The following is a 22,042-nucleotide window of genomic DNA, read 5'->3' as shown; positions in this document are numbered from 1 at the left end:
AACAGCCAGTTAACATGCATTTTCTCACATTGGTTTGCCTACCGTACAGTACATAGACAGCTGAGTGAATTTCAAGATCAAACTTTGGGCCTTTCAACAAATCATGTGGAAAACAAACTGTGAAAGATGCAAACAGAGGGGAGAGGGTAGATACTATTCCCATACAACCAAGGGAATGGGCTGCTATTTTGTTTCCTCTAAGAGATAATTAAAACTTTCCCAGGGAGTCAGTAGAATGAGATATGCTCTGTTGATTGTGGCAGCCGGCTTGCAAAAAGCAAGTAAAACTAAAAGCTTGTTGACACACATGGTTTCTTTCTCCGTGGCCATGGATTGTAAATCACTTAGACGATGTCAGCCCTTGTCTGGCGTACACATTACCATTTATTTTTGTTTGTGTGCATGTAGCTGCTGCACCTCTTGTTGCGATGCTTATCAGCATGCCACTGACTCATTCCTCATGGCTGCCTTTGGTTTATGTTAAGTGTGAACGGCAGCGATAGTGTCAGAGTGTGGGTTGAGAAGCCAAGTAGAGAGAAGACTGGCGTGTGTGTGTGTGTGTGTGTGTGTGTGTGTGGTTGTGATAAAACTCTGAAACCAGGAGCGCAGCACTCGTCCATCTTGGCAGGAGACCTGCAACACTGGAGAGGGAGAGTAGCAGCAGCAGCAGCAGCAGCACATGGCCAACCACTCTGCCAATCTCTCTGTCTCTCTCACTCCTGGAAACAGGTCTTTTCCACCCTTTATTAGATCTGATTTATACTTTTTGTAAACTATTGAACAACACAGGTTCATGACATTATGCATGCTTTGGCGCAGGGAGGAAGTAGAGCGAGTACTCAACGGGGCTGACCAAATAAAAGCTCTGCAAACACAATGAAGGCAGCAAAAAAACTAGAGCCCGTACCGACCTCATGCTTTTATTAGCGTGCCAGAAAACTGTCTCGATGCAGCGAGAGACCGTTTTTCATTCAATTACGTGTTCCATGTGTGCGTTCCAAGGCTTCATGCACAGCGGCTTCTGAGCGGGCCCAATCTTTCACACACATCCTCATCTCCAACACTCAACTCATTGCCTATCAAAACAGGACTGCACAAGGTCCGTCTGGCACTCGTGTGCTTTCTATATGCATCTGTACAGTGTACTGTATGTGTTTTGCACTCATTGTATTTGAGGGATATTTCCCAGAGCATAGATTCAGGCACTTGCCATGCTGTTTACCCTCTCTAAAGTTCAGCGCAGTGCTGTAGGCACTTAATCATAGATCTTATTGAAGTGGAATGTGAGCAGGTGTTTGGGCTACATGTCTTAATCGGCAAAGATCTGTGCTACAAGCAAAAGTTTTTTTTTTCCCCTCCAGATGACAGATGTAGTTCAAAATAGACAATCTGGACTAATTTATGTCCCAATCAATGAGTCACTTTGAGTGTGTTTTGTGTAACTATTTACCTGTTGCATAGTAGGTCTACTGCAGCTTGTGATTGGTGTTTGCATGGGGCAGGCCAGGTTACACGTACTGCAAGATGCTGCTGTTGTTAGCACAGGATGATTTTTGCCATATGGCTGCAGGCGGGCACTGGTTGTTTGCACGCCATAGCCTGCCATATCCGCACCAAACAGCAACATGTTTGGCAGAGGAAACGCGTCACTGACTGCAGATGCCTGCTGGTTGACAGATTTGCTACATTGGATAGCAGGAGTGGAAAGATGCAGCAATCTGCCAGCAAAGGCATCGAAGAAGAAGACTGCGAGCTCGTGAACACGGATGTAAACCAGTGCTGAGTATTGGCAAGAATCTGCCGATGCGATACGTATCACGATACAGGGGTTAAGGTTCAATATATCGTGATATATTGCGGTACTATAATGGGGATGTCACGGTGAGGGAATTTTCCCACTGGTTAATAAACTTGTGACAACACTGGTGTTACTGATTACACCGGACATTTAACAGGAAGAGATGACCCTCAATATATGTAGGGCGCTTACCTTGATCTTTAATGTCGGGTGGCGGTGTGTCTGGCCTCTCTGGTCCAGCTTTCGTTGCAGGGCTGCAGGTTTTCACTCAGAGCAGGCTGCGCCGCGCACACCACCTGTGACCGCTCCGTCCTCCGCATGGCGATTACCTCATTAACCTCATGGTTCCTCATTAGCTTTGGGTTTAAATCTGAAGTATTGCCAAATTGCCCCGATTGCTTTTCGCTTCGACACCAAATCCTCCGCCATCGTCTTGTCTGTCAACTCTCTCTCGTCCCGTGTGTGAAATCTGACTCCTGCTACTCTGAGCTGAGACTCTGTTTATGGAGCAGACACTTTCACTTTCCGTTTGTAGCATCCGTCATCTGACTATATATTGATAACATACAATTTTATTTCTGTAAAAAATGCAAAACGAAGGTGGGGGCGGTGGGTGAGTAATGTTGGCTGTGTGCCCGACCACCGTGCCACACCGGTAGCACCAACTACCGCGGCAAGCCTATACTGTAAGCAAGGTGATATACTGTGATTTTTAAATCTAATGTTAGTAAAACTGAGTATAAAGAACACATCACTATATGCATAACATCTGAGTAAAGAACAGTGGGGTCTGCATTTGCATTTATCATAGTTGCTGTAACATCCAACATCATACTGCTACTTTGAGAGGACACAGAGAGGTAGCATCTCTTTGCAAATACAATGCAGTAGCCTATTGACTGACTTCATCCTTGCATATGAAATATGAATTAAAAATCAATAGTGTTTTTCGAGAATTGATACAGTATCACAAAACATAATGTCGTGATACTCGATGTTTCCGATATTTTTCTTACACCTCTAATGTAAGTTGTTTTTTTATACTTAAGGTTACGCAGTGCGTTTTGTTGAGTAACACCAGTTAGTTTACAACAGAACTCCGCTGGGCACCATTAAGGATGAGTGAAGGATGGACTCCATCACAAACCCAAAGAGACGCTGCCATCTCTGGCGGGCGGCGAGTACACTCCAACCTGGAGTTCAGCCGAATCATTGTTTTGCACGGGCTGGGCCAGTGATGCTCATTTTGGCGTTCGGTGTACAGCACATTCACATGTCGGTATCGGTACTGATTGTATCAGATAATGTAAATAACTGTTTTAACAGTCTGTATTGTGTGTGTGTGTGTTTTTCTCTTTATTTTTATGGACTCAAGTTTTTAATTTGCACTGAAGTTTACTGTTCAGATTTGTATAGAAGTGTATACCCTCCCACACCTAGCCAGTTCTTCACCGAATATGTTTGCATTACAAATCATAACTTGCTCTTGACTGCTCGGATTAGTTGATGCTACACTTGTTTGTTTAGTGTGCATCTACTTCTACTGGCTGCAAAGCAAATACCTTTTTTTATGAATTCTGTTCTTGCTCAGTCCTGTCCTAAATCATCACAGTTTCCACATTAATATGCCACTTTTAAACATGTTCGTCTCTGCTACAAAATCCTGTCAAACGTTTATGACCGCTAAAGATCCCCCCCCCCTCCTTGCATGTCGAGAAGTCACCTGAGAGATATGAGACCATTTGGGGCAGAAAGATCAGTTTAGGAGGATTGAGGTTTTATCATTGTAAGTTAAGATCTGCTCTCACTGATGTTTGCAGTCTGCTATGAAGACCACGCAGTGGACATCTGCTAAGTGCAATAAAAGCTAATTTTGCTTTTACATCACTAATGGATGAGGTAAATCTTATTTTGAAGCTGCCGAAATTGGTACTGTAGGTTTGCGTAAGTGGCCCGAGGATGACCCAGTTTATTGGCAGCGCCTGGCTACAGCTGCATAACACATTTTCCTTTTGTGTCCCCCAGCTCCAGTTCTGACCCCTCGCCTCCGCTGATTTGAAGACCAAAGGCCGCACAGGTATGGATTGAATCTTCCCCTCCATAATGTTGCTTATGTTTTGCTGTCAAATATTGACCTAAAAGCATGCAGATATACAGTATACCCACACACACACACACACACACACACACACTGTCCTCCTCTGTCTGTCTGGTTGTGGTTAAAGTGCGGTTATCATTTTAATCCACAATGCTCTCCCCGCCTCCCACAGCGTGTGAATCCGATGCTGTGATTTTAATTGCTCGGTCTTTGCTTTAATTACATGCAAGAGTGCTTCACTCTGTGAGCCACGCCACTGTGTTTTCCCTGCAGGGTCTGGCAGCTTGTTTATGTATGGATATGAGTTTTATTGGTCTGGACGGTGCACAAACGATAAGTGAGCAGCCAGTGATCTGCTTTCACTGCAGCTCAATCAGGCCTGTAAACAGAGCGGTGGCTGGGACAGCAGGCTAATGAAACAGAGACTTGGTCGTTTTTCTGCTGCTTTGATCCACATTACAGGCCCTGCTGGACCGCAGCATGCTCCTTCACTGTCCCGCTTCCCCCCCCCACACACAGCTAATTGGTTCTGGTCTCCTCACTTTATTTCTGTTGACTGCAGGACAGTGACCAGAAGATTAGCGGGCAGCATGCTCGCTCTCACGCCGTGCAGGGCTTGTGTGTGTTTTGATATATGGATTTATTTTTTTTGTGTGCTCAGTGCGACTGGGGGCGTGCATGCTTGTCTAAGCGTGTGTGTAATGTGAAAAGGCCTTGTTTGGAGAAGGGAGTGAGCCCTGGAGGCTTGTCAATCCCCAGCACTCGGCATCGCAGCGTGGCCAGTAAGTTTTCCTGGAAACAGGCAGGCGGAGCGTGGCGTTGCTGCCGCGGTGGGCCGGGGGATCGATAGTGTAATAACGCTGGATCGCGCTCTGCTGCCCCTCCGTCCCGTAACTCAGACCGTGACTCAGAAGACCTATCAGTGACATGGATTCATCAAGGAGTGGGGTTGTAAAGTTCAGTTTGATCACCACCACAACTATACTTGCCGTGATTTCTCCTGATTGGTGAATCACACCTACCAGGAAGCTCCAGGAGCAGCTACAGTACGAGGCTGACGGTTGGAAGCAGAAAGGGAAGAGAGAGCAGCACAGACAGTCAGACTGATAGATGAATGGATTAAACACCTACTGATATGGAGGTATCAATAAATCTGGCCTGAATGTTTTTGGCTTATGGATTTGGGCCTGAGGAGGAGGATGTGAAGAGGGCGGGTTGGAGTGAGAGCAAGAGAGTGAGGTGTGGAGGCAAGTCTGGGTCTGAGTGGAAACTTGAATGGAGTGGAAACTGGGCCGGAGGCCACTCAGCGGCGGATCCACCTGAACCCTGCCAGAGCAATCAGCTATCAGGAGTTTAGAGAGGGAACCATTTGCCCCCATAAGTAAATTCAACAGGGGTTTGTAGGGATTTGGCCTGCTTTCTGAGCTCTAATGCAGGGATATTTTGGTAAGTGAAGTCCTCTTGTTTTCTGGAGAGGCTGCCAGAGCCTGTCTGCCTTTTAATGGGATCACAGCAGACACCCCAGGAACCCCCGCCAGTCCAAGTGATTCCACTCTCTACTTCCAGCTGTGTAAACACTCACATGCACACACACACACACACACACATGTACTATCACTTCTAATAAAAAATGCTCGCTGGCTCCCATCGAGGGAAATGCTCACTTTCCCTTTTGCTCTCAAATAAAAACAAAGCTCATTTTTCTGCTTTTGAGATCCTTCTTGGCCTCGTTAAAAACAATGAGTTGCTTGAAAGATGTAAACAAATTTAACAAGAGCTGGTGTTGTCTTTTCTCAGGCTGGGAACGCTCATTGGAGAGTGACACTGCCCGTCCTCTCTCGACCTGCTCTGTATTTTTTTGCTTTTGTATTTCATTCTCTCGTAAAACCTTTATTTAGCTTTTTCTGTCAACGCTGATTCTGTTTGTAACTTTCATTCTCCTCCCCTGTAATTTAGTCCGTCCTGCAACCTTATTAGACCTTGATATGAAGTCCATATCTCTCATCATCCACTTTTTCCATTTTGACGGTGAAAGTGTTTATACTTGCAGAGCGTATAGTTACGAGCCTTTATGGAACTTTGGTTCTTGGTCATTTTAGGACAGCGCCCTGCTCAGCCAGCTTGGCCTATAGGGCAAAGAGGGAGGAGAGGACACAGTCTTAGTGTCCCGGCAGTAGCTGTACTGTTAAAGGCATTTGGACTTTAAAGCTCCATTGTTTATGTAACCAAGAGAAAGTCGAGACTCCCCGATGGCCCTTTTGAAAAGCGGATGCCGGAGATTTTTGCCTCTGCATTTTATGGCTTATTTGCTACCAAGGAGATTCTGATATTTCTTATGGGACCAAATCTTTCCTCACGTTGCACATGGCGGTCAGAAGTCATCTACAGTGTGAAGAGGAGTTCAGCTGTTAGTCTAATCATACTCGTGTGCAGCTCGTTCTCTGCTCTTTGGACGTGAGCTGATTATCGGTCCACTTTAATACCTTTTAACCTTTTATGACGTGTTTCTGAATACAGCTCCACTGCCCAGTAGGAATCTAACCCGCAGCGACGTCTGCTCTACTCATTAAGCTACCAGGAACTGTCTGTAAGAATACATAATACTTGTGTTTAACTGATGCTCTCATTCAAAACAACTTAGTGCACTTTTTTGTCAGGACATGGTTTTCATTTCTTGCAGGTGTGGGATAGAAACTGTGATCTTACTGTCGCTAAAAGCACCATAGATGTGGTTCAATAGGGACCTACTACACCCAATATAGGTTAGATGGATGGGACAGAAAACACAGGATTTTCACCCAGCGGCAACGTGTTCACAAGCATAAAGTTTCACTTTCACTTCTGAAACGTTATTTTAAGCCAAAACACAATGTTTTCCCCTGAACTTAACTAAGTTGTTTTGTTGTTTAAACTTAAATGAGTCGTAGTTTTGTTGCCTTAACCTAAAGAAGTTGTAGTTTTGTTGTCTAAACCTCAAGAAGTTGTAGTTTTGTTGCCTAAACCTCAAGAAGTTGTAGTTTTGTTGCCTAAACCTAAAGAAGTTGTAGTTTTGTTGCCTCAACCTGAAGAAGTTGTAGTTTTGTTGTCTAAACCTAAAGAAGCTGTAGTTTCGCTTTCACGTACTATTGTAGTAGGCGTAGTAGGCCCCTAATGACCCACATCTATGATGCTTATAGCGACTGATAACGCCTCTTTAATGGGCTGATAACAGTTGAATCAGGTGCACTATCATAGTATGCAGTCAACAAGAATAGAAGAGGTCATATGCGTATTAGGGCTGTCAAAGTTAACGCAATAATAACACGTTAACGCCACTAATTTCTTTAATGGAACTTGGGATTTTTAAGATGTAGCGGGCTCATTTTTAGTGAGTAAAGATACTGGCATCATGTGAAACTATAAACCCTAATTAATCCATTGGTACCAACTATGTCATAGCAGCTTGTCATGAAGGAGGTTAAATAACGCTCTAAACTTGCGCTAAATTTTGGCGAGGAAAAACTGGCATGGCCATTTTCAAAGGGGTCCCTTGACCTCTGACCTCCAGATCAGTGAATGTAAATGGGTTCTTTGGGTACCCACGAGTCTCCCCTTTACAGACATGCCCACTTTATGATAATCACATGCAGTTTGGGGCAAGTCATAGTCAAGTCAGCACACTGACACACTGACAGCTGTTGTTGCCTGTTGGGCTGCAGTTTGACATGTTATGATTTGAGCATTTTGTTTTATGCTAAATGCAGTACCTGTGAGGGTTTCTGGATCAATATCTGTCATTGTTTTGTGTTGTTAAATGATTTACAATAATAAATATATACATACATTTATATAAAGCAGCATATTTGCCTACTCCCGTGTCAATACGAGTATTAAATACTAGACAAATCTCCCTTTAAGGTACATTTAGAACAGATAAACAATGTGTGATTCATTTGTGATTAATCATGATTAAATATTTCAATCGATTGACAGCCCTAATGCGTACGCAGTGATTTGTATATTAAAGACAGGCTTGCTATACAGATATAATACCTTAATTCACAGAACAGTTAAAACCTAAATTATAGTTGCAGACTAATTTTCCAGCCGTGGTGATGATTGCACCGTATCACTTCTCAGCTGCTTTCACTTTACCATCAAGGCTGCCCAAAAAAAAAACTTCTTTACAAGTCATTTAGTTTCCTATTCAGCCTTGAGGGCTTATTTTTCATTAAACAAGGAAAATATTCTGCCATTTGGATGAGATAATTCCACATGCTAAGTCAGATGGCTGCACTCGTATGGAGCGTGAGACGGCTAAAACACACTCAGACTGGCAGACGTTGGTCACTGTTGGTGTCTGAGCCGCCGCGCTGCTCGGCTGTAGGAGCACAATCATCCTGAGCTCACAGGGGGTGTTGACAGAACTGTCATAATAACCAGATAGTCTTATATAAGACGTGTGCCACCACAGATCTTGCTCAGTGTGTGAGCATATGTCTGTGTGTCTTGTGTGCAGCCATGGGGCTAAATTACAGCTGGAAGATGAGATGTTTTTAATACCTAACCAGCCATGCCCTGCAGCTACAGGAGGAAGTTTCCAACCTAAGGCGTCAATCTGACAGAACAGACATACTGGTCCTAATAAGCTGTTGGCCCAAAGTCAGTTGTGCCATCATGCATGATGTATGGAGATGTAGTATTAAGGTTAATGTTTTTTTCTTCAGCTTGCGTATGCATTATTGTTCAGATGGACATTTTTTGCATTTGCAGAAAGTTGTTTTGCACAATGGCTTAGTTCTTGGAAAACAAGTAGTAATTTTCTTAAATACCATCACATCTTTTTATGTGACCCCTCTAACACAGAGTTTATGTGTCTGCACAACACAGAAGAAAGTGAATTTTCCACCACATGTTGTTTGAAGGAAAAATGCAGGAAAATTAAATTAGTATGTTGAGTGTTTTTCAAAACACTCTTAACTTTCAATAATTGAGTAGTTACAGTAAAAATAACTTTGTTTTCCTTACGGTGTGATTTTTCTACAGTTATTAGTGTTTTCCTTTTGGGCGTTGTGTGAGTACCTGCAAACCTTCATTAGGGTCGTGCATTTTGAGACAACTTGCCAACCCCTTGCCCTCCTAGAGCGCATTAGCCCATGTGTTAGCTCAGAGCTCAGCCTTATTGAAAGAGTCTGGAGTCCAGCCTCATCTGTTTGCTCAGCTGGATGACTCAGGCCTCCCCTCAGGATCACTCAGCTGCTGTCCCTCTGGATGTGCCACCGAGCTGTCAGACGTTCACCGCTGTTGTGCTCGCTGCTTGGTCCACATACATGAGTTGGTGTTCAGGTTTGTTGAATATAAGTTGGCTTTGCCATTCATTCATTCATTCGTATGTTTTTAGGTATGGCATCAGCACCTTTAACTCTACATCTACCAGCTCACTGTCACTGGGACTACTTCATAATAAAAGTCAACTTGTGTTTCTCCAGTTAAATGCTTTTAATGTGAAGCTGCAGCGATAGGAAATACTCGCTTTGCATCAGCAGTAACTTAATACAACATTTTTTCTGGGAATGTCGCCACAGACACCTAGTACTTCATACTTTAATACTTTCATCAGTGGACCATGCAGTCAATCACCATTGTGTGACGTCATTCGGCCATAGACAATGACTTAGCAGACATTTATTTAAAAGAAAATCTTCAAGATTATTACTTTAAATTAGGGCTTTCACGATATCAGATTTTCACTACACGATTATCGTGGCCAAAAGAATTCACGATAACAATATTACTGCGATATCTGTAGAAGATAAAAATAATGCTATCAGTCAAATTCATCTTTAACTTTCTTTATTGTGCGTTTTGTCTCTTATTTTGTCAAATTACAAAAAAAATACACACAAAATACAAGTGTAGGGAGAGAGAGAAAGAGAGAGAGAGAGAGAGAGAGTCTGAGTCTGTAACCATAAATGTACAAAAGCTTGATTTAAGAGGCGCTGGATTATTTACGCAATATTATTACGTGTGTATTATTAACATTATATCAATATTTCACTTTTTAGATATCATGTTTATTGTCTACTTTAAATGAAAAAAAAAAAAACGTTTCATAGGAAAACAGACTTATCGAAGTAAGTAAGTCAATTAATCAATTAACAGAACATCAACCACCAATTTTGGGAATCAATTAATTGTTAATTGATCAGCTAAAAGGCCAAAACATTCATTTAATGTGAGGAATTGCTGCTTTTCTCTGTTTTACATCATTGTAAACTGGATATCTTCTGGTTTTGGACTGTTGATCGGACAAAACAGGACATCTGTAAACATCACCTCGGGCTCTGTGAAACAGAAATGGCCATTTTTAAAAAAACAAAAAACTCTTCTTGACAGACATGAAGGTGTGTGTGATGTTTAGCTGGACTGTAGATGTGATCCAGCACTCTATTTGCTGGGCCTGGTGACAGTCGAAGCTACCACTGTGACCCGTTGGCTCGCCGGCCCGCTGGATTAGCAGCGAGCTGAGAGGCAGGTGAGTGATATACTGTGTGTATAAAAGTAAAGGGCGTTAAGTGGAACACTAGCCAACAGCAGTAAAAGCCACAATATATCTGGCCAGACGAGCCTTTCTCTACAGCACATCCATCCTTGGTGTGTTTTGTTGTGTACGAGCGTGCACGCAGTCCCAAACTCCCAAACCTGAATGTTGCCTGACAGAGTGACCCCGTGAGCTGATTGATGTTTAGATATTTCATTCCATTCATTCTGTAATGCTGGATGAGTTTCAGCAGGAACTGTTAACCAGTAAATCTGTGTGAAAATGTGGCTGACGTTATAAGGCCATACGTTACTGTACAAGACATACTGTACATCACCGGCTGCTCAAAGGCCTGCGTGCATTAAACGGCTTGGGAAGGAGTTCTCAAGGGCAGAGCCGTGCACGAACTGAAAGCACGTGTGAGACTTTGTGTGCAAGATAGTTTGCTTTTTAGCACGCACATCTGACTATGTGTGTGTGTGTGTGTGTGTGTATGTGAGTGGGGGGGAGAAAAACAGCGGTAGCCTCATTTGTGGAGATAGTGGAATCATTAAGCCACGTCCCGGTAATGGAGACTAATGTGGGATTAGGCAGACGTAATGACATGCGCTCGTCTGGAATGCTTCAGTAGCAGCAATCAGCGTGGAAAATGGAGTGATATGGAATTTCTCTGACAAGCTTTCATTCATAATCAGAAATGGATTGCTAATGTGGAAAAATATGGAAGAGCAGCTTACTTAGGGGAAAATGAGGATATGGTCTTGGAAAATTATCTAACTTATCAAATATGATTGTGTCCATGAGGACGTAATAACAATGACCTTTTTTAAGCATCCCCGAATATTTGTGAAAATATCTCTACATTGCGGTTCATGACAACGTGTATATATGTGTGAGCAGTTGAATAACAACTGTTTCCTGTCGTGAGCTCTGAGATATTGATGTGATACAGGACTAAAACACTGGATGGATATGCATTTTCCATAGTGACGCCATAGTCGCGTGTGTGTACAACATTGGGCGAGCCTCTGCCTTCACTTAAACAGCAGTCACTGATCATTTCCTCGGCTGAGGGAGCGAGGAGGAGGAAGAACATGAACGACCAATTAGTGTTTTTCTAGGAATCAGGGTTTTTGGAGCGGACTCGTATACCCCCCATTTACCCCCCTGGACTACCTCTGGACTGCACCCCCCCTTAGCCGGGGAGTCCCTCGGTGGCCAGGCTGCTGCGTGCCGCCAGGCTGCTGCGTGCCCCCACGCTGCGACTGACTGGATGCATTTATAAATGCAGCTCTCTTCTCCAGCCCTGCGTGACTTCTTACATGTCCGCTTCCTCGTCTCTCCTTCATTTTGCTTTTCCTCCTTCCTGGTTTTTCTTCCTAGCTGTTGCTTCATCGTCCTCTTCTCCTATACCCTCCCTCCACCTTTGTGGGAAAGCACTCAAAGAGGACTGGGCCATCCATCAAACAGGCCATTAAAAAAGAACTGCACTTCTAACAGCAGAGCAATAAATCAGGTAGTTTCTGTGGGTTACTGTCAATAGAACTGTGGAAAAAAGAAAGATGTTGTATGAACAACAATCCAACGCTGTCAAGGAACTATTTATACATAGATTATTAGCACAGCTCATAAACACCTTGCTTTATGACTCTTTTTCCTGGAGAGTTTTCAATTCAGTTTGATCAAACTGTAACTTGTCTGATCAAACTACCAGCCTGCAACACAATGCCAGGTACAACATGCGGTAAAAGACTTGGTAAGCAATGCACCTTGAGCCATGAAACGCCCAATGTACTGCAGTAAAACTAGCCTTATTAAACACCTTTCAGTATGTTAAATGCCACAGCACTTAAAAGCATTTAACGGCAGTGTGCTGCTGAGCTGCAGTCCGGCTTAAAGCCATTCACAAATCCACATTTTATGAATCCTTGGGATTTGCACATCGTTGCCAGTTTTACCACCCTATCCGTTTCCTGCACTAGATCTCGCTTATGACATTGATATGACTAGAGCTGCTATGTCAACTCATAGTTCACCTAAGGAGATTTATTTTTGAAGCTATTTCCTACATAGTTGTTTCTCCTCTGCTGCCATGTCTGCTGACATCCTATAGGAATGGAAAACAAACAGTGCCGGTGTGTAGGTGTGGGCGGGGGCTTTAAATCTGCTGCTCTTTGCTCCAGATATTACTGCTGAGATTTAAAGGTCCGACTGCTACCGTGCACACAACACTGCACTGCATGTAGTCCTGCACACACTACCCTTTCATTCTCTTTTCTTACATTCAGTGACAGTTAATTGTCTAAATTTACAGACTTTAACTCTTCAATAGCACGGAGCAGTTCATTCCTGACCTTGGGAACACTGTGATAAACTAAGATATATTACTAAGATATACTTTCTTGTCCCAAGGGGAAATTTTGCATGGGCAATAGTGCTGCAATCAGCAGAGGTCTTATCAGTATCAGAGGTCTGATCAGAGGTCTTATCAGTATCAGAGGTCTTATCAGTATCAGAGGTCCTATCAGTATCAGAGGTCTTATCGGTATCAGAGGTCTTATCAGTATCAGAGGTCTGATCAGAGGTCTTATCAGTATCAGAGGTCTTATCAGTATCAGAGGTCTGATCAGAGGTCTTATCAGTATCAGAGGTCTTATCAGTATCAGAGGTCTTATCAGTATCAGAGGTCTTATCAGAGGTCTTATCAGTATCAGAGGTCTTATCAGTATCAGAGGTCTTATCAGAGGTCTTATCAGTATCAGAGGTCTGATCAGAGGTCTTATCAGTATCAGAGGTCTTATCAGTATCAGAGGTCTTATCAGTATCAGAGGTCTTATCGGTATCAGAGGTCTTATCAGTATCAGAGGTCCTATGAACACAAGAGATTCTCTGCCGATGCTGAAAGTGAGTTGTGTATTTGTGTTTTTTTCCTCTGTGCTCTTCTCACTGGTTTGAAGTGGGCAGGGCCCTGATGGAAAAAGAGTGATGTCATGTACTTCTGTGGGCCGATCAGGGTTTAACAAGATTTTAATGTAATGTGATGACAGTTAGGGGGTTAAACACTCATGTTGCTAGGCTGCGGTCGGTCAGATCTGAACAAACCACACCATAATAACAAAGTGTATTTTATTCTGAACATGAACTCTGATTGTTGATGATCTAGTCACGATCAGGATATGATGGGATTTTAAACCATGTTTGCAGGAGCTTCAAAGCTATAACTGCATTGCTGAAGATGAGTACACTCAGGGCTCAGATGCAGAGCTGGTCGTCCTCTAATGCGGAAGATCGGCGGTTCGATCCCCGGCTCCTCCAGCTCACATGTCAAAGTGTCCTTGGTTGGTACCTTGCATGGCAGCCTCTTCTGTCAGTGTATGAATGTGTGTGTGGATGAGTGAATGCTGGCATGTAGTGTAAAGAGCTTTGAGTGGTCAGAAGACTAGGAAATGCAATTCCATTTACCATTTTCACTAACAAGCACAAATAAGCAAACTTGAGCATAAAAAGCTTGATAAAATACCATGAGAGCATGAACAGCCGCTTGTCCCACTTTGCTTGATGGATCCTTATGATGTTTAAGCCGTTGCCACAGAGACCAACTACAGATACGTACATGTACTGTATGTAATGTCATGACTTGCAGCCAGAGCTGGAAAACTAGAGTTTAATGTAAAGGTGCATTAATGTTACCCTGAATTAACGAAACACAGCTGCAAGAGAAAATATTACAATTATCATTTTCATTTAGCCTAAATGCATTTTGGTGAGAAACCTCCACACAAGAGATGAATCTAATCTTGACATCAGCCTCTCACTCATTCACTCACTCTCACTAACTCTCATTTTACTGATACTGTAAGTCTGCACAGTTCATACAGTATATATTCATCTACCTGCCAACATAGCAACTTGAAGACTTTAGTGTCTCCTCCTGAGTGACCAACACTCCGACACAGACGGTCTCTGCTTTATAATGACGGGGTCAATTTATGATGTGCAGGATTTTAGGATGCTAGAGAAGAGAAGAGAATCGACTGGGAATCAAGGCAAAAATGTTAACACTGCGTTTGTCAAAAGATAGAAATAGCAATATGAGACTGGTGTCTTTCTTGTTTTAATGATGTCATCGCTCAGTGGTCACATGGGATCTGTCCCCCTGTGGTGCTTATGTGAGAGAGATTGGGTGGAACACATTCATAGACACAATACATCATCGGCCTGTTTCACCGCAGCACACAAACAGAATATTTGTCTTTGTACACATGCTTGCACACATTTATTCTCATGCAAACACACATCTGCAGATATGCTGAAGGCCACGTGTCTGTGTGTTTGAGGCAGATAAGGATACTGATCAGGAGCAGCGCGGCGTAGATTGTCTTGTTTGGACTGTTGGATGGAGCATATAGTTCTTCTCTCAGCCTCAGCTGCTGGCTGTTAGATCTCTCAGTTTCCTCTCCAATGCTCAGTTTGCTTGTTTGTGTCTCTGTTTCTCATTTGCATGCTGATTGAGTCAAAAAAAAAAATCTGTTTATTGCGCATTTTTCGTCCGGATCTTATCGTCACATTTCATTGTTTTCAGTGCTTTCACCACAACAGCAGAGCTCTTCCCCCCCTGTAGGCACAGAAGGACTGGTGTTAGTAATTTCACTGCTGGATCCTGTCCTGTGTAGACCCATATGGTTTCACTGGGGATGGATCAGCATTATTATTCGTGCTTTGTTGCCTGTGAAAAATGAATGTGATATTTCTATTGTATTATGGCAGTCCCTGGTGAGTGAAATGTCTCCAACACTTGGTGTGGATGACAGCACCGGGCTGTTCCCTGAGACGTCAGGGGATATTCTCTGCAACCTCTGACCCTAAGGACACTCAATGAACAGTCCACTATTTGTTTTATTTGAAATGTCTTATACCTTACCTACCTACTCCGGGTAGGGAATGAGTCCTTACCCCCAAGTGAAGGAGTTCAAGTACCTCGGGGTCTTGTTTGTGAGTGAGGGGACTATGGAACGTGAGATTGGCCGGAGAATCGGAGCAGCAGGGGGGGCGGTATTGCATTCGCTTTACCGCACCGTTGTGACGGAAAGAGAGCTGAGCCCGAAGGCAAAGCTCTCGATCTACCGGTCAGTCTTCGTTCCTACTCTCACCTCTGGTCATGAGGGCTGGGTCAGGACCTAAAGAACTAGATCACGGGTACAAGCGGCCGAAATGTGTTTCCTCAGGAGGGTGGGTGGCGTCTCCATCAGAGATAGGGTGAGAAGCTCAGTCATCCGTGAGGGACTCGGAGTAGAGACGCTACTCCTTTGTATTGAAAGGAGCCAGCTGAGGTGGTTCGGGCATCTAGTAAGGATGCCCTCTAAGGAGGTGTTCCAGGCACGACCAGCTGGGAGGAGGCCACGGGAGAGACCCAGGACTATGTGGAGAGATTATATCTCCACACTGGCCTGGGGACGCCTCGGGATCCCCCAGTCAGAGCTGGTTAATGTGGCCCGGGAAAGGGAAGTTTGGGATCCCCTGCTGGAGCTGTTGCCCCCGCGACCCGACCCGGATAAGAGGTTAAAAATGAGTGATGATGAGTCTTATACCTTATCTCTTGCACCAAATGCAGGGTACGTGTGGTGTTACTGCATTGTCAGTATTTCCCTGCAACAATCTCACCAAGACAAATTGACCTCCAGTGTATTTGTTTCACTTCGTTGACAAATGGATGGATTATTTAAGTGTGGGCATCCATTTACTTCTTTGATCCCCGCTGACATCCGTCTCTTAACTGATTCCAGTTTTGGCTCTTGTACCAGCCTCTCTGTGAGCCAACAGCTTGTATCAAATGCAGTGGTAAAAAGAGATAAAGCTAGGATATCCCCCCAGGTCTGACACCAAGGCATTTGATTGGCTGTGATGGATTATTTACATTATTGTGATTGGCACGCAGTTTGAGAAGCGTGACTTGAAGTTGGCCAGCAACCATCACCCGTTTCCCCTTTTCCCTCTGCTCGGCTGTCAGTGCCCCGTGTGTTTGCACTGTGTGAGTGTATGTACTTTAAAAATACCTCATTACTTTCACCTACACTTCACATGGCAAATATGCTGATATGATGTGAATCTTTCAGATCAATATATATCATCATTTCTGTTGAGCTTTAACCTCTTAAAACCCATCGGCGGGTTAGAGTTTGTTGTTAAATGATTATTTTGGTAAAAGGTTTTATAGTCATCAAAATGTCACAGAAGTGAACAGAAGCAGTTGGCACGTACTTTAAACATTTTACCATCATTCAAAAGATTGTTGATCATCATTTAACCCGAACCGACTGGCAAGCAAGTTGGTTTAAGAGGTTAAGATTCCCTTTAAAGTACATCGTTGACCTTTTGACCACTTGTGGCGCTATGGAGCAGGTTTTTTTACCAGTAGGTCTCATGCTATTAGGCTGATTGACAGTTGGTGGCAGTGATGTGGAAATAAGTGAGGCAATGCACCCACAAAAGCAGCGAAGAAGTTGTGACGGAAAGGAGATTTTCCCACCGGTTATTAAACTTCCATACCAATATATGTAGGGTGCTTACTGTGATCTTTAATGTCGGATGGCTGTGTGTCTGGCCTTTCCGGTAGAGCTTTCACTGCGGGGCTGCAGGTTTAGACCCGGCGCTGCTCCGCCGTGCACACCGGCTGTGAACGCTCCGTCCTCCTCACGGCGATTACTTCATTAACGTCGTGGTTCCCTCATAGCGTTGGGTTTAAATCTGAAATATTGCCAAATAGGTGCGTTTGCTTTTCACTTCGACACAAAATCCTCGCCATCATCTTGTCTGTCAACTCTCTCTCATCCTTTGTGTGAAATCCGACTCCTGAGACTCCGTGCTGAGCAGACACATTCACTTTCAGTTTCTACTGTCTGTCGTCAGACCATGTATTGATAACTGATGTATTGATAACTGATACACCAAAATGAACTAAATAGTTTTTATTTCTATAAAAAAAGAAAAACGAGCAAGCCTACTTTGCAACTCTTTAATGAGAAAGGAATTGCACTGAACATGTTTCTTCCACCTCCTTGATACAGATAATGTGTTGGTGAGAAACTGAATGTAAACATAACTTGAACTCTACAGAGCATCTTTAAAGTCCTCTAGTCGTAGATTCAGAACCTGCAACGTGACCAAGATGAGCTGCAAACAGACAATCCATTTAAAGAAACTAATTGGAAATTGGAAAAAGGTTTGCATTGTTCATTTGACACTTTATTGCAGGGTGTTTCTCTGAGAGTTTCTCTGTGAGTTCCAGGAGACGGGTCTAATGGAGATGTTGGAGACTGTAGGCACTTGCACTTTGCAGACTTTATTGGATGGCGATGCTTCATGTGATAAATTTAGTTTGTAGTATTTTCCCTCTTTTTTTTCGGCATGAGTTTTCTGCTGGACAATATATCACCAATCTCTTTCATGCATATGACTTTAATTAGCCTGGCTCCGTTTGAGACTGTCTCATCCACTTCATGGCCAAAGTATCACCACACCACCCACTGACGTCTTACACTTCATTTATCCACAACAAGCCTTCACATCTCTCTTCTCTTCTCTATCAGACTTTCATACCAAAGTTGGATCGGTGTGTTTAACTCAACTTAACCTTCTCACGTATGATTGGTTGCTTCATTTCTGTGATGTGAGTGGTTGTTAGTATGTTCAATCAGTGTTAATATTGCTTTATTTAAAAAAGCTCTTTTCTTTTACATGCTAATAAGAGTTTTCCTCGTAGAACGTATAGTCTGCCTCCTGCCGACACACACTTTGCAACCCATGCTGACTACTGTATAGAGGTTGCACAAGTCCTTAAACTCTCTTTCCCCCTGACGTCATGCTTTTTGGTTGTGACAAGTAGCAGTCCCTCTTCCCAGCAGAGCCATAGTGCACGCAAATTAAAGTGAGGTCACCACAGTAAAACAACACAGAAAGTTTCCTAAGGTCGTAAAGGCTGGCCGCTGAGTGTTGGGAGCGCTAGAGGAATACGTCCTGGATAATTGGCGGGGTAATTTCCGCATAACGGCAGCTGAGGTCAGGCATGGGCCTCCTTCCCCCCGCTGCCCACAGTCCACACAGTCTGAGCCCCTCAACTGCCCTTCCTCCCATCACCATAACTTCTCGTCTAATTGTAGTTTTTTTCCTTGCCGCCACAATTCGCCCCAACTTTCGGCCAAACTCACCTCATGTGTACCCGTTCTAGTCTGTAATAGGGTTCTCCTGTGGAGATTTGGACACTTCTTGGAGGTTAATGTCTTGTCACCGGCTGTTTTGAAGGTGGATTCAGGACTGACCTCTTGTCCCAAACGGGGACTTTTGACCCAAACTGTTATAATGAGCAATACGTACACAGGAAGAGCAAGTAATACACCCATACAGGAAACATAAAAAACATGCAAATACAGGAATACAGATGCAAAGAGCCAGACCGTTTTAGAGCTGTCTTGATGCAAGGTGTAATTTCCGAGCTATGCTAAATGCCTCTTAATGATGATCACTTGCCTGCAGTAATAGCCAAGAGCTGGACAGAAGGTCAAAATCCTCAACTGCAGTTTGCTACACTTTTGATGGTTCTGGCAGATACAGAGCTACGTGCTGAATGTTAACAACATTGTATATTTTAATTATAAAAAGTCTAACTTCTGATAAGCCGCAAGTTAAAGGCAGGGTTGAGGATGTTCTCCAGTCTCCACTATCTGTTCTATTGGTTGAAATGGTCTTTTCACCCCGACAGCGATCCATTACTGATGAGCTCTGAAAAAGAACCGGAAAAGAGCCGTCATCTGTAGCTGCTGTAATCCTGTAAAAACGTCTACCAATCACTGCCTCGCGGTCTGCTTGGAAAGAACCAATCAGACGCCTCCCTGCTCGTACTCTACTCGTGCATGTGTATGTGTGTGTGGAGGGGGGCGTTGTCCTGGAAGGAGCCCCGAGGGGAGGGGGGGGTTTAGACGGAGCTCCTGAGGCCATGCTACTTTCAAATTATGCTAGCTTTCCGACATCGTTGACCCTATCTTTAATCGCTGACCCTATCGCTGGATTCTAGCGATGTCACAAGATCGCGTGTGAATTGCGGGATCACATATCCATCTTGTCAGGCTTCAAGTAATGCGATTGTGTTCAGCAAGCCAGATCACGGACCAATAAGCGTCATGTGAAGAGCTACTGGCAGCTTCAGACGTGGCTTAGGTGTGTGAGATGACACGGCGAGGCGACTGTTTGTTCTAAACAACAGTGACGGTAGATGCTACGGAGTTTAGTGTAGATGCTGCTATAGCATCAGTTATATCAGAGCTGGAGAGTTTTTTAATTTCTTCATTGAAAGAAGAGCAAAGAATGTCTTTTCTCGATTGAAAAGATGTTTTCGCTCTTCTCCCGACTGGCCTCGGCAAGAGTTTGATTGACAGATGCTTCATCCAATCACCTACCAAGTATTTTTTTCAAAGTGCCCGCCCTTTTCCAAACAGTTTCCAATGACGGCTTCTCAGATGGTTCTGTGAAACAAACCATCTGACAGGGTCGGGTTAGTTCAGTACATCACTGAAGAGTTAACGACACATTTAGTTGAAATAGTTCAACATTTGTATTATACAGTATGAAATAGTCAACACATAAAAGCTGCATAGTTTATTTCACTTGTGGGCAGCAGGAAAAAGCTGAAAACACAACCATGACTTATTATCACCTTATTAAATTGCTTTGGCTAAGTGTTGGCAAACAGTCCTGGCAGATATGAACCAGCATTCATTTAGAGTGTTTCTAGTAATCTGATGATTGTAAGTCCAATATTCACTTTCCTGTGTGATTTGTTTTGATTTCCACCAACTTCTAAGAAAATTATTTCTTTCTTTTGCTGCAAAATGTTCCGCTACGTTCACCAGTTAGTCACTAACTTTGTCCGTCAGCCGTTTGGTGCTGGTGCCGGTAGCGTACAGTCGGTTTATCAGAGCTTTTTTTTAACTGAAAGCTGCTTCAGCTGGAAACAAAAACCAATGAGAATGCTCCGTAGAGCTGAAGGGAAGTGCAGTGAGTCGGGTGATTAGTCCGTCTCAGTGAGTCACTCTTTTTACATTACACTTGATCCCTTGTTTGTATAAATGTATTGATCGGTGCAGCTTTAAGTAGAAGCAAATGGCTTTAACAAGTATCACATGGCGGCTACACATCATCATTAGATGGAGCAGATAACCCTTTGCGGTTCTTTTGCATGTGGACCTCCTCTCTGCTGTTTCCTTTGTTGCTCAATTGTTCCCTCATTTGTCTGTATTTCCTCTTCACGGCCACTTCTCCCTGATGTATTTCTGTCCCGTTCACCTTCTTTTGCTCCTAAATCACCGGTCCTGATCTTTCTCTAAAGCCCTGTGTGGTGCACTGCAGCGTGGATCTCTGTTATCACGATCTCCTCTTTAGTTGTGCTAGACTTACGGTGTCGGCTTCAGCTTTCTCCGTCCGGGCCCAGCCAGCGCAGCGTGTTGGAGACTTGCTCTGTGGGTGGGAGGCGGTTGCATGCGAGGCACACTCTGGGCCGCGTGCTGTGGGCTTCTCTCCCCTTTAAACCTCGGTAGCTTTTCTCTTCGCTCACTCCATTTTTCTTTTTTCCTCCCTTTTTTGTCTCAGTTCCTGCAGTGGGGGGAAAAACTTACGGCGCGGTTTATTTGTTCTGGTTTGGTGTCGGTTCTCACATGTCCTTGGCAGGCCTTCATACCTCCATGACAGTAGCCTGGATTGCGAGGGATTATCATGATATCATGTGCGTGTGTGTGTCCGTCAAGCTGTTCACACTGATGCCATCGCGGCACTACTTGCTTCGATATATATATATTCGTTCCTTATGTGTGTGCGATGCAGCCCGTCACTGTTAATGTTGGAGCAGCGTAGTGCTTGACTGCCAGTGCATTTCCCCGCCACGGCGCTTTGCTCTCCAGCATCCAGAGACTCATCTTTCCCCTCCCCTCCTCTCCTCTCTCTCTCGCGCATCTCTTCTGTGTGTCCGTCTTGTTTATGTTCCTCCTCGGAGATAAACCACGCCGACCTCGCAGGAAAGAGCGTGAGGCCTGCGATTCAACTGGTGATTTGAGGGATATGAATGAGGGGATTTAAAGTGAGGGGAGGGCTTGGGAGACGGAGGGGGTTAAGTGAAAGGCAGAGTGGGAGCGGAGCTGTTTCCATCTGCTAATCCTAAATTGCAGCCACTGGAAGACAGTGACCTCCTCCTAACACGTGTTCACCATTAATCCAGCCGTGGTGAGAGCAGGCCTGTTTTCACCAAGAGAGAAAGATGAGACCGGAGAGGAGTTGCCCTCATATTATTCACACCATATTTATGTGTGTGTGTGTATGTGTGCATGTAATTTTAAAATATGATACTACAAATTAGTTCTGAAAGGAAACACATCATCTGTATTTTTCATACACCCTTTGCCTTGTGAGCAACAAATCATTTTAATTCCTTTACCAAATGAATAATGTTGAATTAAATTGAGATATTACTGGTAAAGTTCTTCAGTGAAGAGAAAAACAGAAATATTGTGAATACAGACGTACAAAAGTTCTCTGAGGACAAACCAAGATAGAGTACGGTTTTCAGCCGTTGAGTGTATTATTG

The 22,042-nt window shown here is 43.8% G+C and overlaps 1 protein-coding gene across 1 annotated transcript in view; it reads left to right on the top strand.

Moving 5' to 3' along the window:
- Positions 1–3,823: 3,823 nt before the first annotated feature.
- LOC119486825 (zinc finger protein 469) overlaps positions 3,824–22,042 on the top strand; it is a 161,865-nt gene continuing 143,646 nt past the window's right edge. Inside the window, exon 1 of the mRNA XM_037767261.1 lies at positions 3,824–3,875. The gene's annotated coding sequence lies outside the window, so the exon portion shown is untranslated. The remainder of the gene's footprint in view (positions 3,876–22,042) is intronic.

Source organism: Sebastes umbrosus, chromosome 4 (assembly GCF_015220745.1).
Source record: "Sebastes umbrosus isolate fSebUmb1 chromosome 4, fSebUmb1.pri, whole genome shotgun sequence".
In the NCBI taxonomy this organism is placed as follows: domain Eukaryota; kingdom Metazoa; phylum Chordata; class Actinopteri; order Perciformes; family Sebastidae; genus Sebastes; species Sebastes umbrosus.
Note: the sequence above shows the minus strand (reverse complement) of the source record. Positions and strands in the feature narration are given on the sequence as shown.